The following is an 18877-nucleotide window of genomic DNA, read 5'->3' on the forward strand; positions in this document are numbered from 1 at the left end:
TGTGCTTTTCCCATTTTTCTTCCTGTAATTGATATCTAATTTCATACATTTGTGGTAAAAAAAAAAAAAAGCTCTACATACTTTCTATCCTCTTAAACTTGAGACTTGTTTTGTGGCCTAGCATGTGATTGATCATGGAGAAAATTCAATATGCATCAAAAAGAATGTGTATTCTTTCATTTTGGGTGGAATGTCCTGTAGATGTCTAAGTACAACAGGACTAATGTGTCATTTAAGACCACTGTTAGCTTATTGGTTTTTTTCTATCTGGACAATCTGCCCATTGATGCAAGTGGGCTGTTAAGGCTCCCTACTGTTGTTGTATTACTGTCACTTTCTCCCTTTATGTTTGTTAATATTTGTTTTATATAAATAGGTGCTACTGTGTTAGGTACATATGAATATGATATGAATATTTCTACCCCTGCTTTCTTATCACTTTGATTTGCATGAAATACTTTTTTCCCAGCCCCTCACTTTCAGTCTGTGTATGTCTTTAGCTATGAAGTGAGACTCTTGTAAGCAAAATATAGTTGGGTCTTGTGCTTTTTATCTCATCAGCCAAATTATGTCTTTTAAATGGAGCATTTAGTCCATTGACATTTAAAGTGATTATTTATAGGTATGTACTTATTACCATTTTCTTGCTTATTTTCATGCTTTGTAGTTCTATTTTAAATTCTTACCTTGTGGCTTTATGATTTTCTTAGTGACATGTTAGTGTTCCTTTCTCTCTACTTTGTGTATCTATTGTAGGTTTTTGATTTGTAGTTACCATGGGGTTCCTATATGTCGACCTATAACTATATCTACTTGTTTTTAACTGGTAGTCATTTAAGTTCAAACACAATCTAAATGATATACATTTTTTGCTCCTTTCCCCAACATTTTGTGTTTTTAATGTAAGGTAACATCTTCATGTTTATCCCTTTAATGATTATTGTAGTTATAGTTAATTTTACAATTATGTCTTTTCATCTTTGTACTAGCTTAAGTGGTTGATCCTCAGCCTTTACTGTATATTTGCCTTTACTTGTGGGATTTCCCCTTTTCTATACATATTTACTGCTTGTTGTAGCCTTTTCTTTTCCCCTTACAGAAGACACTTTAACATTTCTTTCAGGGTACTTTTAGTATTGATAACTCTTTTAGTTTTTGCTTATCTGAGAAGTTCTTTATTTCTCTTTCAATTTAAAATGATAATCTTGCTAGGTAGAATATCCTAGGTTGCAGGTTTCTCCCTTTTAGCACTTTGAATATATCATGCCACCCCCTTCTGACCTGTGAAGTTTCCACAGAAAAATCAGCTGATAGCCTTATGGGATTCCCTTAAATATGACTCTTTGATTTTTCTCTTGCTGCCATAAGAATGTTTTTAACTTTTGCCATTTTAATTATGATATGTCTTGTTGTGGATCTGTTTAGGCTCATCTTGTTTGGGATCCTCTGTGCTTTCTGTAAATGTATATCTGTTTCCTTCTTCAGGTTTGGGTAGTTTTCAACCATAATTAAAACAAATACACTTTTTACCCCCTTCTCTCTCTCTTCTCCTTCGGGGACTCCTATAATATAAATGTTGGTATGCTTGATGTTGTACAAGATGTCCCTTAACCTGTTCTCTCTTTTTTTTTTTTGATTTTCTTTTTGCTATTGTGATTGGATGATTTCCATTATTCTGTCTTCCAGATCACTTATGCATTCTTCTGTGGCACCTAGTCCTCTATTAATTGCTTCTAATGTGTTTTTCATTTCAGTTATTGTATTCTTCAGTTCTGACTGGTTCTTTTTTTATATTTTCTAGTTCCTTGTTAAAATTCTCACTGTGTTTACCTATTCTTTACCCTAATGCAGTTAGCATCCTTATTACTAATGCTTTGAAATATTTATCTGGTAAATTATTTCTGATTCATTAGTCATTTTTTCAGGGGTTTTCTTGTTCTTTCAATTTTCTTATTCTTGACCTCTGTCTTCTCATTTTGCTTAATTTTCCCTATGAAATTAGGTGAAATATTTAACTATTCCACTCTTTAAGAGGTGTCCTAGTGTGGAAGCATCCTGTGTGCCCAGTGGCTTTGGTGAGAGAGCTGGATCTGACATGCGCATGAGTCACATCTTTCTCTAGGGTGTGCTGGCAGCTTCTACCTTGGTAGAAGGTGTGGGGCTGGAGATGGAGGGCCAGAGCTAGATATGAGCTGGGGCTTTTCCTCTGCTCAGTGGCCAGCACTATCCTACTGGGGATGTGGTTAGTCCCAAGTTTCCAGAAAAGAATTCCTGAGATTTATGTCTGAGCTGATTCTGTTCCATTTAAGTGTGTGTTCTCCCAGCATCAGCACCCTCACCCAAGATGGGAGCAGTGCTAGAGCAAGAGGGGCTTGTGTGGGTGCTTGGCATGGGTTAGTGTATGGACTGTGTTGGCCCTAATCACAGTCAGAGACTTGGACCACTTCTAATGTGCTGCCTTCATAAGCATCAGTTGTGGCTACTCCCCCCCTGCTCTGGATCTGAGCTACACTTGTCCCTCAAAATTGAGCCTTCCCCTCAGCCATATTGGCCCGCTATGGCTGTATGGAGCTGTGTCGTGAAGCAAGTGGGATCAGAGAGGGTACATAGCTCAGTCTGGGGCACATGCCAGGGTGGTCTCAGGAAACTGACCACCATCCCTTTCTGTTTCAATCTGCTTTCAAACCAGCCAAGGGTACTTTTCTTCCTGGTGCCAGACCCCAGGGCTGAGATACCTATTATGTGGCTTGAAACTTCACTCCCCAGGGAGGATCTCCACCCATGTGATCCCCTCCTCTTCTGCGACCCCTCCCAGGGACACAGATCTCACCTGATTGCTTCTTTCCCTTCTTACCCAATTCCATGTGGATCTTACTTACAGCCTTGGTTGTTTAGGAGTCTTTCTTCCAGTCTCCAGTTAGTTTTCAGTGAGAATTGTTTTGCAGGTAGATGTGTTTTGCATGTAGATGTGTTTTTTGGGGGAGGTGAGTTCCACTTCCTCATACTCTGCCGTCTTGATCTTACCCCCATATATTCCTTCATATTTTTAATTATCTGAGTCTCTACAGCCTTGGATAGTGTTAGTCATGTAAATCAATAAGTATTTTCTAATGAGTTGCTTGAGTGAGTGAATGTTATATAATCACAAAGTTTCCAATTCAAGCATTGTGGGGTCTGTGACATTGATGGCTACTCTTGTCTTAAAATTTATTTCATGCCTGTTCTGGAGCCTAACAATTTATCTCCTAGCAAAAATTGAATGAGAGGATACAATGAACATAGTGAGAGATTTCTAGTTTTGTTTAACTTGCATAACCTGAATAAGTAATCCACAGAACAAATTCAAAAAGGCCAAAACTCCATAAAAACAAAACAAAACAAAAAAACTGCAATAGTATTTAGAAAAATGTAAATTAAATGAATCATGGAATGTGCTTCTCACTCATTAAATAGGCAAAAATTTTTTTAAAGTTATAATAACCTGTACCTGTGGGGATGCAGAGAAAAACAAATCACTGATATATTACTGACAGAAATTTTGAATGCAATTCAATAATAGCTATTATAATAAAATATATACATACTCTTTGACCTAGTAGTCCTAACTCCTGAAAATCTATTCCATAGAGAAAAGTTTGTGAGAATATATATACTGAATGTTCTTTTCAGCATTAGTTGTAGATTAAAACACGCTGGTTGAAAATAGTGTCCAGCAATAGTGGTTGGTAAATGTTTTGTTAAGTGCGAAATGCAAGATGAAGGGAACAGTGTGTGGCATGACCTTTATTTTAGAAAAAACAAAAACAAATATAAAATTACTGCTTGCTTAGGACTCCTGCTTGAGTATAGAGAAAGATGTGGAAAGATATGGATTCCAGGTGATCTGTTTTCTAGGGTTCGGGGAAGTGGTATGAACTGAGGAAGGATAAGGATAAAAGAGATGGCAAGAGACCCCAAAGGAATAATTGGCATTAGAACATTCTAGTTTTTATATTGATCTATCTATGATATTGTGGAAGTAGATAAAAGAAAGTTCTAGAAAGTGACATGGAAAAAAATAACATTGATTTGAAAATAGAATGGAGCTATGGGTAACTTTCTTCTAGCATTTTTGTCATTTTGATATCCATAAAATATATTGAAACAAAATATGCAACAAAGTTATTCTGAAGAAAACTGTTGACATAGTTATAAAAATCCCTTTTAGCATATATTTTTTGGAAAATCAAAGCAAAGGAGGGAAATATACTCACACACAGACACATTCATTGTATTAGGAAGTATGAACTCCATCCAACAACACCATGACACACAGAAAGGTGTCTTTAATTTGGCTATTGTTCTACTCCTGCAGCTCTCTACACCAACTCCCTACACTGATCCTAGGAGCAATATCTCCTCAGATCCTCTAGGTTGTAAGCTCATTGAAGACAAACACTTTGTCTTTTCATGTCTGAAATCATCACACCTGTCAATGTAGGTATTCAATAAATACATGATGAATTATATTGAAAGGAAAGGAATGGAAATGAATGAATACAATTTGAGGAATCTAAATAGGAAACGTATTTCTGAAAAACAAAATTGGGAGACATGGACCAACATAAGTCAAGCAGCATTTACTGCTTGACAATGAAAATGAATGCATTAAATTTGCATTTTCTATTAGGAGTAGAACTAGAATATCCAAAATGTTTATAAATAAAGATGGCCTTGATGAATGCAGTTGCACTGAGTCAGTTACAAAAAGACTACTGCATTCTAGAAATGCAAAACAGTAACAGACTTTCAATAAAACAATAGTGTCCAAGGTTACAACATATCATTGACCTATGCATAATCTGTTCTTTGATATAAAACCTAGATGTAATTCACTTTCATTTAATCCAGTTTTTCCAGAATTGTGAAATGCTCTCTAGACCTGCTTTTTTCCTACTTTAAAGAGAAAGTGTGTGATTTGTTCTACGGCTGTCTCTCTACCATCCCCACCCCCAGCACTGTGACACCTAGCCCCTTCTCTCAGCTGGCAAGCACAGGCTCCAGATGCCAACAGTGAAAGATATTTTATCTGCTGCATCTGGTTCCTTAGCAGATTCGACAGGCCTCTGTGCTGGCAGCCTCAGAAATGCCTTTGGGCTTGTCATATGGTGAAAACTCCCAACTGGTTGTGTCTGAAGTGCCAACCATACTTCGGCTCACTGGAGAGAAGGGGGAAATAGCACATCTTGTCTACCTACTGATAACCTCTCGTGTAAGTGATCAATGGCTTCTGATCTGAAAAATAATCCTAAAGGGCAGCCCCAACTTGGGTTAAATTTCATCCTCTTGATACAAACTTGTTAAGTAATACATAACTGAGTTTTGTTTCCTTAGCCAGAGAGGAAATCCCCAGCAATTTGGACTTCAGCATGTCTATTCCGAAATTAAATTAAGAAAGCATCAGCATTTTAGAATTGGAAGGAAAATTAAGAGTCAGCTAATCCACCCCCTTAATTTATCTGATGAAGAACTCGGGCTCTGAAAACGTAAGGGATTTGGCCAAGGTACCAAGCAGGACAAAGGAAGAGATTGATCCTGGGTGAATGCTGGGGGTGGGAAAGTATGAAAGTAAGTGAAAGCACAAAGTTTGCTTGTAAGTGGCAGAGTGGAGAAAAGCCTTGGAGATGGTGTGGCAGAGAAGTGAGTCCAGCAAACAGGGCGATCCAATTCCTGTGCTAACTCTGACACTGGTTAAGGTCACATAGCTTGGATGTGGCAAGTTATCTAACCTCTTTTAGGCCCAAGTTCCTTCATCTGGAAGAAAAATGAGTTAATCACAGATTCTAACTTGTTTGATTATTTTGAGGATTAAATGAGATAATGTGTAATGTATCTGACAAGGATTAGTCATATGTTCACTTCTTTCAATAAATTTTTATTGAGAGTTTATCATGCATTGGATACTATGCTAAACACTTGATAAATAGTGATTATTATTAATATAGTTGATGAAACCTGTAAATGAGGACAGGCTTGTAAAACTAGGACAAGAGAGTGAATCTTCTGAGCAGTTTCCTGTTAAGATGCATGCAGGCAGCAACAGCATCCTCACACAGACATTCACATCCACTGCCGCACTGCTCCAATTCCCTCAGCTGCAGTGAGCTCTGGTTTCCAGCAGGGGACATCCACGGCCCAGACAAGGGAAACCCGGGCCAGCTCAGCCTTAGAGATGATGAATGAAAATGATAAAGCACAGAGACAAGCCTGAGACTGGCTTGTTATGATATTCATTCCACAAAGACAAGAGTTCTGGAAGGGATGAACCCCACAAGTTTCTTGAGCACCGAGCTTACAGGAATGTCAGTGAATTTCAACTTCTCTTAATCCTTTATTTACAAGTTTAGGCCCTGAGAAAGACTTTTGTTTAGGTTAATAGGGAATAATTCTCTTTTGCCCAGGACAGAACAAGAGAGCTAGGTTTTGGTGACTCTAACTCACACAAGGTCATTTTGAGAAAACGCATCCTGAGAAGTACTATAGGGCTTAGGATATGTATTGACTGATGTCTGGACCCTAGAGTTTATTTATCATCTATTCAGGAACCAGAGGGGTAATGACTAGAAGGTAAACGTATTTTGGGTTAGCTGTATGTTAGTAGTTAACCAGCTCTCTGAGAAAAAAAAATGTGTACCTGTGTGTGTATGTAAAGTTTATTATACATTTTACTGATATACAGGGTGTATGTCACATAATTTACATGAAATATAGAAGAATCTTTATTACAAATGCCACATAACCAACTGATTCTCATAGAATGTTTTAGTTGATTTTTGCTGAACTCTTGTATCCACAGTCAAACTATTTTTGCAGTTCAATCGTGATTTGACAAAATCAGACTGCAAATATATGCTTGATTTCTATCTACAAAGAGGTCACTCGCCTCACTGAAGAATGAGTGTGGTGATGACCTGAATGTTGGTTTGGATATTTTCATTTACATTAATGTAAAGGAGAACAAAAATGAAACTACAAAGACATGTTGAAACTTCATATGTTTATTAATGGCATGATCTAAATCTTTGCTAAATCCTCTAATGGTATTTGAATACCAAAATAATTTCCTCAATTATTTGTGTTTACAGTATTATAGAAACTGCACACTTTTGAGTTTAATCTTCCTTATTAACCTATCAATTCAAGTCTAGAAGAATCAACAAAACAACAAATCAAGGCTTGATTTATAGCATTCACCACTTCCCTGGTGTAAATACTCCTACCATACACTTCAAGCTATCAAGGTAGTGTCACTGAACAGAGTTGAAAAGAGATACACAGTAGTATACCATTATATAGTGTTTCTACCATACAGTTATAATAGACATAAATAATCTAAGCACAGAGATAATAATAAAATGTATTAAAATAATTAGGAAAATGAATTTTAAGTGTTAAACTTTTTTATTCATAAAATCCAGAGAATATCTGTCTTGTGTAATCTTTTTGTAAAAATGAGTTGACACTACATAGGATTTAGCATATAGTAGCACTTAATACATAATTGTAAAGGAAAGAGAAACCTAGAGCCAGAGAGGCATTTTGAAAAATACTGTATCTAAAATGTTTTTTAAAAATTACTGAACAATTATCATATGAAAAACACCATGCTAAAAACTTTACGTGGATTAAATCACATAATTTTCACAATAATTATGAAGGGTATGTATGTATGTATTATTTCCCCCAGATGAGAATCTCTGTCTAACGGATGAGAATGTGAGACTCAGAGAAAGAAAGTGAGTTGTTCAAGTTCACGCAGCAAGAAAATGTTAGGGCTGGAGAATGAAAACAGCGTTGACTTTAACGATTATGCAACAAAGCAGTGGCAATAACAAAATGTCAGTCTGAAAAAAAGCAATGGAAAGAATGGAAAGAATTGGTCTGGGAAGAACCCTGAACTTGAAAGTGAAATCTAGCCTTGGCTCTGCTCTGTGAATTTAAACAAATCATTCCACTTCCCAAAATTTTCTGTATAACAGAGGCTGTGAAATGTACCCCATTCCATTTTAAAGCTGGAACTTCCCTGGATGTCCAGTGGTTAAGACTTCACCTTCCAATGCAGAGGGTGTGGGTTCGATCCCTGGTTGGGGAGCTAAGATCCCACATGCCTTGCAGCCAAAAAACCAAAACATAAAACAGAAACAATATCGTAACAAAATTCAATAAAGACTTTAAAAATAGTCCACATCAAAAGAAATCTTTAAAAAATAAAAAAAAGTAAATAAAGCTGGGACATAGATGCAGAATGTGCCATTTTCTTTAGCAGCCCAATCTGGCTTTGCCAAAGTCTGGCTTCCAGAAATATCAAAGTTGGAATCAACCACTGTGTCCAAACCTTGCTCACCCCATCCTACTACCCTTTGTCCTTGTACTCTTCATCCCAGCAGAAGTTAACAGATTAGGGCAAAAGGACAAAGAGGCTAAATTCTCTGTTCAGTTTAAAGATCTATAGTCAAGCTGTAAGATCAAGAAATTTGGTCCATTTCTATTGACTATCTGAAGGTTCCACAATAAGGGAAACACATGGGCAGAAGTCAAGTCTGCAGAGGGAAAATGTTGAGTCTTTGGGAACAAATATCCTGTGGTTGCTGGTGCTGGAGAGCAGCATAAAACCATGTGAGGACTTTCTGGAATACCCTTTTCTCTCTGAGAAAGTACTGTGCATCACTTAGAAGATAACTGAATCTTCTCAATGTGGTCAGATGTGGATGGTCTGCTTACAGTATCTAGATCATCGACCATTGTTTGGCAACATTTCAACCTCCCAATCTGTTCAGCCACTGAGACAACCTTCTTCAACCATCTCCAATGGTCCAGAGCACTTGTAAATCTCTGTAATCTAATGTGGGGCCCTGGGCATAGAAGGATGACCCTTGCCAGGGCCAAGTAGGACTAGACTGGAGCAACTTGAGCTCTGTTAGGAGCTCAGATGTTTGTGGAACACATTTCCCACCCTTAGCCTAGCCCACCTCCACTTCTCTTCTAGCACTCTATACACTGATACCATGTGTATCCCTTCAGATGTCTTCACTCCCATATGCTCTCTGGACATGCCTTCATCACATGCTTCTTACTTTATGTGCTTTCCTCACCGATAGACTGAACTACTTCAGAGAATTGTCTGTGTCATAATTCACATTGTAACAGTAGAACTCAGCACAGAAACTGAAATATAGAAGGTGCTAAAATTATTTATAGAATAAATTTATTTATAGAATAAATTTATTTATAGAATAAATTTATAGAATAAATGAATAAATGCTGTGTGGCAGACATATAATCAGCTATTCCACTTCTGGTTATTTATCCAAAGGAAATAAACACTGACTCAAAAATATATATGCACCCCCATGTTCACTGCAGCGTTATTTACAATAGCCAATACATAGAAGCAACTTAAATATCCATCAATGGATGGATGGATAAAAAAGTGATACATTGCATATAGTGGAATATTATTCAGCCATAAAGAAGTAAAACTTGCCATTTGCAACAATGTGAATGGACCTTGAGGCATTATGCTAAGTGAAATAAGTCATACAGAGAAGGACACACACTGTATGATCTTATTTACAGGGGGGATTTGCAAAACAAACAAAAACCGAGTTCATAGATACAGAGAACAGGTTGATGGTTACCAGATGCAGGAGGTGTCAGGGGTGTGGGGGTTGAAATGGGTGAAGGTGGTCAAAATGTACAAAGTTCCAGTTATGTCATGAGGATGTAAAATGTACAGCGTAGTGACTATAGTTAATAATACTACATTGTATATCTGCTGCTAAGAAAGTAGATCTTAAAAGTTCTCATCATTAGAAAACTTTGTAACTGCATGGTGATGGATGTGTAACTAGACTTGTGGTTATTTCACAATATATGCAAATATCATTATGTTGTACACTGAAACTAATATACTAATTTTATATGTCAATTATACATTAACAAAAAACCTTATAGGGTAATAATTATTAGTGTACTTTTAACAAATGAGGAGGTTGAAGCCTAGAGAAGATGTGAATTGCTTAAGAGTGGCTAGTTACAGAGTAGAGTTCTCTGTGCTATACAGTAGGTCCTTATTAGGTATTTATTTTATATATAGTAGTGTGTATATGTCAATCTCAATCTCCCAATTTATTCCTCCCCCCTTCCCCTCTGGTAACCATAGATTGTTTTCTACGTCTGTAACTCTATTTCTTTTTTGTAAAGAATCTAAAAAGAGTGGATGTATGTATATGTATAACTGATTCACTTTGCTGTACAGCAGAAAGTAACACAACTTGTAAATCAACTATACTCAAATAAAAAATTTTAAAAAGAGTGGCTAGATAGACTTGAAGAATGTCCCAAATTCCAAGTATGATTCTCATTTTAATACCCATATTTCTACACTCTGCTAACTTGATAAGTTGATGTTGGTTAAATTGCTCTAATACTATTATTTTTACTTAAAATTTTCTCAACACTGAAGTATGACAGGATTAACTTTTTAATGTTTAGGCTGAACCTCAGAAGTTTAGTTAAGAATTCCAGAAACCAGTTGTAGAAAGCTACTCATAGAAAAGGGATAAAAGATTTCAGTAGGATTTTTACTCTTTCTGCCAAAAGCATGTATGAGTTGTTCAAGGATGGGTGGGGTGGAGGTAGGCAGGCAGGACTTGTGTGTACCTTGGTTTTTCATGAAAACAAAGTATGGGTTGTGGTGGTTGGTGCTTCCATTCTTCTTACCCTGTGAAGAAATATTTTAAGACAAAATGCTCTAGTTATAGGCCTTGATGCTCATTCAACAAACAGGCTTCTCCATTCCAATTTTAAATTACTTCGTGTCTATTGTGAATTGAGGCTCACATTCCTGTATCTACAGATGTACTTAAGAGTTCATTTACCATGTATTTATTTTTCTAAAAATATTGACATTTACATTCTTCTGGAGAGAATAAGAGCTATGTTAAATTACTTCCAAGGATGAGTCCATGGAACAGAATGGTTTCCCAAAATTTTTTGCATCTCAATATTTGTAACCATGGTAGGTAACTCTTTTATTTGTCAAGACTCTAACCGAAGGGCCTGTATAGCAGAAAGCAGCATTAGAATTTGTCTAATACTTAGAGATACACTGCATATCCCAAATTAGTCAACTATAGTATGACTTTGACCATGATGTTTCCATACATTGAGCCAAAAAATTCATATTTGGATGAAAATGATAATAGTAGCTAACATTTATTGAGTGGCTATTTGATCTTGGCATTATGGTAATCATTCTACATTTCACTTAATCCCCATCCCAAGCCTATGAAGTGATGACTATTCTCACAGTTTTATAGGTGAAGAAACAGGTTTAAAGAGCTTACACCACTTACTCAAAGTCACACAGTGGGGCCTGTCCTCAGGCTTCTCTGGCTGCAGATCTTCTGTATTCTTACCACATTTCAATAGTAGACTAAAAAGTCTGACTTCAGACTCTAGGCAATATGTTGAAGTGTATTGAAGAGGGCATCCACAGTCACTGAAACAGGAAACCTGGAAGTAACTATCTGCATGGCTTAGAACAATTATTTGAGTCTTAATTTTCTTACATTTAGAAAGTTTAATGATGTACATCTCACAACACTGAAGGATTAAATGAGAAAGTGGGTAAATGTCTAACATATAGTTTTCCATAATACATAATTTCCTTTTATGATCTAAGTTTATGATCTGGCATATTTCTTTTGTTTCTGTTCTAACTAGAGCTAGAGAACACTGTTCAGGAACTAAGACCACTCTCCCTACAGCCCCTTCTCTCCACCTCTTGCCTGCTCTTTGTTGTGTACACACACACACACACACACACACACACACACACACACACAGAGCTCTCTGTGATCTAGTTTCAGAGCCTTCACATACCCTTTTTTCTTACCTGTGTATACAGTTGCATAATTTCTTTAGGGAAGAAATGCTGTGAATCATTTTGATTGTAGGAAAATAAGCTCCAGGACAATGATCCAGAAAGTAGAGTTATGAGGGTAGGGAAAAAATTGCTCTCATCAATAAACTAAGAAGAATTTGCTGGTAGTCAGATGAGGAAGGAGAAGTAAAAGAGAAAAAGATGAAGGGGCTAAGAAGTGACATGAAAAATAAAAATGTTAAAGTGATAAAGAAAGCCAAAGTTTTAGAGACAGAAACCTGAGGATGAAATATAGCCATTCAGAAATTCTCGGTGTTGGGTAGGGCTCAGGGACTAAAAATAGAGAGATCTTTTTCCAGTTCCAGTTAAGGGAGTACACCAAACATTGGTTTCCATCTTAAAACTTACCCCCTTGAGATTAAATATAAAAGTCCAAAAAGGAACAAAGGAAAATGGAACAAAGTATTTCAATACATTTCTGAAAGGAGAAAAATTGAGAGAAGTTTGGTGAATACAGAAAATGGAGATATTGGTGCCTAGAATATAGTACTCTGGGCTACAAACGAAGTGTGTAGCTAGATTTGGTCAGGTGATCACCAATCATATTTCTGCTTTTAGCGTATTGGAAGGTTTTGTTTCTCTTTCATTGGTGATTAAATTTGGGTCATTGACTGGGTTTGTAGCAAGAGAATGTGGGCAGAAGTAATGTTTGATGCTTTGCAGCCTGGCCCTGATGTGCCCTGAGCGATCCTCCATGGGCTCTTTCTTTCCCACTGTCTGAGTACAGAAATTTCTCCAGAGGATTCAGAGTATTGCTAATTGTACAATAGCAAAGAAAACCCATATGTGTTACCCAGGCCTTCCAGTTTAAACATCAGTAAACAACCAAGGACCAAAAGATAAGAATCAGTGACATGAAAAAGGCCAATCAGAATGAGTAATGTGCTAATTAACATTAAAGTAAGTGTAAAGAAGATTATACTGATTCATCATTGACTTAACAAATATTTAATGAACACCTGCTATGTGCCACGCTTTTCCAGATGGTGAGATTGGTGAAAAAAGACAAGGTGCCTGTCCTCACGGAGTCTCATTTTCAATAGGCCATGTTAAAAAAAAAAAAAAAACATAAAAATCAATAAATGTACTTTTCCATAGAAGTAAATTCTCTGTAGAAAACAAAAACAAAACAAAACAAAAAACAGGTAGTGATTCAGAGATCCATTGAAAGAGGGCTATGTGTAATCAGGGATAGTGTTATTGATTAGGTGATTATAAATTTGAAAGCAATGTTGAGAAAGGGCCAGTCATGCAAAGATCCTGGGACACTGTATGTGGGAGAAAGGTCAAATTATGTAATCTAAAAAAAATAAATAAATAAGTTTCTGATGAACCTAGGGGCAGGACAGGAATAAAGACACAGATGTAGAGAATGGACTTGAGGACACAGGGAGGGGGAAGGGTAAGCTGGGATGAAGTGAGAGAGTAGCATTGACATATACACACTACGAAATGTAAAATAGATAGCTAGTGGGAAGCAGCTGCATAGCACAGGGAAATCAGCTCGGTGCTTTGTGACCACCTAGAGGTGTGGGATAGGGAGGGTGGGAGGGAGATGCAAGAGGGAAGGGATATGGGGATATATGTATATGTATAGCTGATTCACTTTGTTATACAGCAGAAACTAACACAACATTGTAAAGGAATTATACTCCAATAAAGATGCTAAGAAAAATAGTGCAAAGTTCATGGAGCAAGGAAGAACTTGGTATGTTCAAGAAACGGAAGCTCACTCTAGTGGGAGCATAAGAGAGCATGGGTTGGAAGAACTCATTTGGGGGCATTCCTCAAAGACCCCCAACGTAATATATATCTTGTTTTATTAGAGCACATTAAATAAAATCAGCAATTGGTTCCTGATTTACTTTCAGGAAATCTTGGCTCCATGGCTGGGGAAGAGTCCTCAATAAAATATCTTGTTTAACTTACCCAACTTACAGATGAAGAAACAGAGGTCCAGAAAGGGGTGAGGAATTATGTATGGACATCTAGCCTGTTAGAAGCAGAATGAGGTAGAAATTCTTCAGCTCTGTTTCCTAAACCTGGATAATTATGATTTGAAAAACTAGATAAAAAGCAAGATACATCAATCCTACTCTAGGAGATGCCAATTTAGAAGATGTGGCATGATGTCCAGGAATCTATATTTTTAAAAGAGATTCAGGTGGTTCTTAAGAACTGTGAAGACACAGTGGAGAGACCCATGAGCTTGCGCTCAAAACCTAGATTCTCATTCCTATTCCTTCACTGGCAAAGAGTGTGACAGCATCTCTAAGCCTCTGCTTCTTCATCATAGTAATGGGGATAATGCCAGCCTAGCCTGTCTTCTGGTATTTATGGAAGAACCATTGCCCCAACTCTCTCCTGATTTTGAAAAAGGGAGAGTTTAGTAAATAATAGCTATAACCATGATAAATGTTTATATACAGGACATAAAGAGCTTTCACTTTGATCCTCATTGTCTTTCTTATTATTGGGATGCACAAAGCTGACTCAGTTCCCAATGTAAACCCTGGTTCTTCTCTCTTCTGTCTCTCTATTTTCTATTCCCTATTACCTTTCTACCATTTTTTATTGCCTCTCTTCATAAGACTTTATCAGCTATTTATTTATTTATTTATTTATTTATTATTTATTATTTTTTTTTGCGGTATGTGGGCCTCTCACTGTTGCGGCCTCTCCCGCTGCGGAGCACAGGCTCCGGACGCGCAGGCCCAGCGGCCACGGCTCACGGGCCCAGCCGCTCCGCGGCACGTGGGATCCTCCCAGACCGGGGCACGAACCCGCATCCCCTGCATCGGCAGGCGGACTCTCAACCACTGCGCCACCAGGGAAGCCCTATCAGCTATTTATTTTTAAGTGGAACTCATTCACAAGTACTCATTTGTCAATGGAGATACTAGTTGAGGTACGGTTCGGGCAGAGAAATGAAAGGCGTGGACAGTTGTTATTTCACACTATGCTAAAAGAAGAGTCAGACTAAAATCTCTGGTTTACAATATGATTCTTTGAAAGGAGATTTTGTTCCCCTTAAAGGGAAATAATTTGAGAAGATGCTGCCTCCGCTCTCCCCTACTTCTTTTTTTTTGGTGGTACGCAGGCCTCTCACTGTCGTGGCCTCTCCCGTTGCGGAGCACAGGCTCCGGACGCGCAGGCTCAGTGGCTATGGCTCAGTGGCCATGGCTCACGGGCCCAGCCGCTCCGCGGCATGTGGGATCTTCCCGGACTGGGGCACGAACCCGTGTCGCCTGCATCAGCAGGTGGACTCTCAGCCACTGCGCCACCAGGGAAGCCCTCCCCTACTCTTTCAAGTTTCCCTCCAGGATATATGAAATACTGTTTAAGAGCTAAACTTTTCCCCATTGCATCATAGATTCCAGCAAAACTCCAGGCTGGTAAAAGTGGTGTAGAGTAAGATCAGCACAAATGATGCTGACCAATCCAGTTTTATTATCTAAACAAAGTGAAAAGTGAAAAGGGCAAAAAAGCTAACCTGGCTTTAGACTATGTAGGCATTTTAGTCTAAGGCAAAAAATGACATCCATTTCATTACCTATGCCAACCCCAAACAGATGAGAGCAGTTGCTTCAGAGCTATTCAGGAAAGAAACTTGAGGCTGATATGGACTTTATCCTAAAGAGAATCCTGACTGGTGAGAAATACTTATCATGAACCCGGGAGGAGGGTGAGGTTGTGATGTGCCAGAAATTTGCTCTGTCTGGAGTGGGGAGAGGGCTGTGCTAGATAAGAAAAATCACATGGGTTAGAAGCCAGAGGATTTGATTCTTTTTTTTTTTTAACTGAGGTGTAACTGACATATAACATTTTAGTTTCAGGTGTACAACATGATGATTTGATATTTGTATATACTGCAAAATAATCACGATAGTAAGTCTAACATCCACCATACATACAAAAAATTTTGCTTGTGATGAGGACTTTTAAGATCTACTCTTATAACAACTTTCAAACATGCAATACAGTATTATTAACTATAGTCACCATGCTACATATTACAGCCTCATGACTTTTATTTTATTACTGGACGTTTGTACCTTTTGATCCCCTTCACCCATTCTGCCCACCCCCCCCACCACTGCCTCTGGCAATCACCAATCTGCTCTCTGTATCTATGAGCTCATTATTTTTAAAATAAATTCCACATATAAGTGATCATACACTATTTGTCTTTCTCTGACTTACTTCACATAGAATAATGCCCTCAAGGTCCATCCAGCTGTTGCAAATGACAAGATTTTATGGCTGAATAGTATTCTGTTGTGTATATATGCCAAAATTCCTTTATCCATCAGTAGGCACTTAGATTGCTTCCATGTCTTAGCTATTGTAAATAATGCTGCAATGAACACTGGGGGTGCATGTATCTTTTCCAATTAGTGTTTTTGTCTTCTTTGGATAAATACCCAGAGGTGGGATTGGTGGTTCATATGGTAGTTCTACTTTCAAACTTTTGAACCTCCATACTAATTTTTATAGTGGCTGCACCAATTTACATTTCTGCTAACAGAGTACAATAACTCCCTTTTATCCACATCCTTTCCAATACTTATTTCTAGTCTTTCTGATAGTGGCCATTCTAACAGGTGTGAGGTAATATCCTTTTGTGGCTTTGATTTGCATTTCCTTGATTAGTGATATTGAGCATTTTTCATGTGTCTCTTGGCCATATGTACGTCTTCTTTGGAAAAATGTGTATTGAGGTTTTTCTGCCCATTTGTAATCAGGTTTATTTTTTTTTTGCTAATGAGCTATATGAGTACTTATATATATATTGTATATTAACCCCTTATCAAATATATGATTTGTAAATATTTTCTTGCATTCAGTGGGGAGAAAATGTCCCATTCATTTCCCTGATGATTTCCTTTGCTGTACAAAAGTATTTTAGTTTGGAGTAATCCCACTTATTTTTGCTTTTTTACCTTTGCTTTTGGAGTCAGATCGAAAAAATCATTGCAAAGACTGATGTCAAGGAGCTTGACACGTATGTTTTCTTTTAGGGGTTTTATGGTTTCAAGTCTCACATTCAAGTCTTTAACACATTTTGAGTTAATTTTTGTGTATGGTATAAGATATTAGCCTTGTATCATTCTTTTGCATGTGGCTCTCCAATTTTCCCAGTACCATTTATTGAAGAAACTTTCATTTCCCCACTGTATATTCTTATTCCTTTGTCATAAATTAACTGACAATATATGCATGGGTTATTTATGGCCTCTGTATCCTATTTATCTATATGTCCATTTTTATGCCAATACCAACTGCTTTGATTACTATACTTTTGTAATACAGTTTGAAATCAGGGTGCCTGATGCTTCCAGTTTTATTGTTCTTTCTCAAGATTGCTTTGGCTCTTCAGGATCTTTTGTGGTTGCATACAAACTTGAGGATTGTTCTATTTCTGTGAAAAATGCCATTAGAATTTTGATAAGGATTGCATTGAATCTGAAGAATGCTTTGGGTATTATGGACATTTTAGCAATATTTTAACAATATTGACTCTTCCAACCCATAAGCATGGAATACCTGTCCTTTTATTTGTGTCTTCAATTTCTTTCATCAATGTCTTATAGTTTTTAGTGCACAGGTCATTCACCTCCTGGGTTAAAATTATTTCTAGGTATTATTTTTGATGCAACGGTAAATAAGATTCTTTTCTTTAAAAAAATTTTTTTTTACATCTTTATTGGAATATAATTGCTTTACAATGGTGTGTTAGTTTCTGCTTTATAACAAAGTGAATCAGTTATACATATACTTATGTTCCCATATCTCTTCCCTCTTGCATCTCCCTCCCTCCCACCCTCCCTATCCCACGCCTCTAGGTGGTTGCAAAGGACGAGGCTGATCTCCCTGTGCTATGCGGCTGCTTCCCAGTAGCTATCTATTTTACATTTGGTAGTGTATATATGTCCATGCCACTCTCCCACTTTGTCACAGCTTACCCTTCCCCCACCCCATATCCTCAAGTCCATTCTCTAATAGGTCTGTGTCTTTATTCCTGTCTTACCCCTAGGTTCTTCATGACTTCTTTTTTCTTAAATTCCATATATATGTGTTAACATACGGTATTTGTCTATCTCTTTCTGATTTACTTCACTCTGTATGACAGACTCTAGGAACATCCACCTCATTACAAATAGCTCAATTTCGTTTCTTTTTATGGCTGAGTAATATACCATTGTATATATGTGCCACATCTTCTTTATCCATTCATCTGATGATGGACACTTAGGTTGTTTCCATCTCCTGGCTATTGTAAATAGAGCTGCAGTGAACATTTTGGTACATGACTCTTTTTGAAATATGGTTTTCTCAGGGTATATGCCCAGTAGTGGCATTGCTGGGTCATATGGTAGTTCTTTTTGTAGTTTTTTAAGTAACCTCCATACTGTTCTCCATAGTGGCTGTACCATTTCACATTCCCACCAGCAGTGCAAGAGTGTTCCCTTTTCTCCACACCCTCTCCAGCATTTATTGTTTCTAGATTTTTTGATGATGGCCATTCTGACTGGTGTGAGATGATATCTCATTGTAGTTTTGATTTGCATTTCTCTAATGATTAATGATGTTGAGCATTCTTTCATGTGTTTGTTGGCAATCTGTATATCTTCTTTGGAGAAATGTCTATTTAGGCCTTCTGCCCATTTTTGGATTGGGTTGTTTGTTTTTTTGTTATTGAGTTGCATGAGCTACTTGTAAATTTTGGAGATTAATCCTTTGTCAGTTGCTTCATTTGCAAATATTTTCTCCATTTTGAGGGTTGTCTTTTGGACTTGTTTATGGTTTCCTTTGCTGTGCAAAAGCTTTGAAGTTTCATTAGGTCCCATTTGTTTATTTTTGTTTTTATTTCCATTTCATAGGCGGTGG

Source organism: Lipotes vexillifer, unplaced genomic scaffold (genome assembly GCF_000442215.2).
Source record: "Lipotes vexillifer unplaced genomic scaffold, Lipotes_vexillifer_v1.1 scaffold54, whole genome shotgun sequence".
Classification (NCBI taxonomy): Eukaryota; Metazoa; Chordata; class Mammalia; order Artiodactyla; family Lipotidae; genus Lipotes; species Lipotes vexillifer.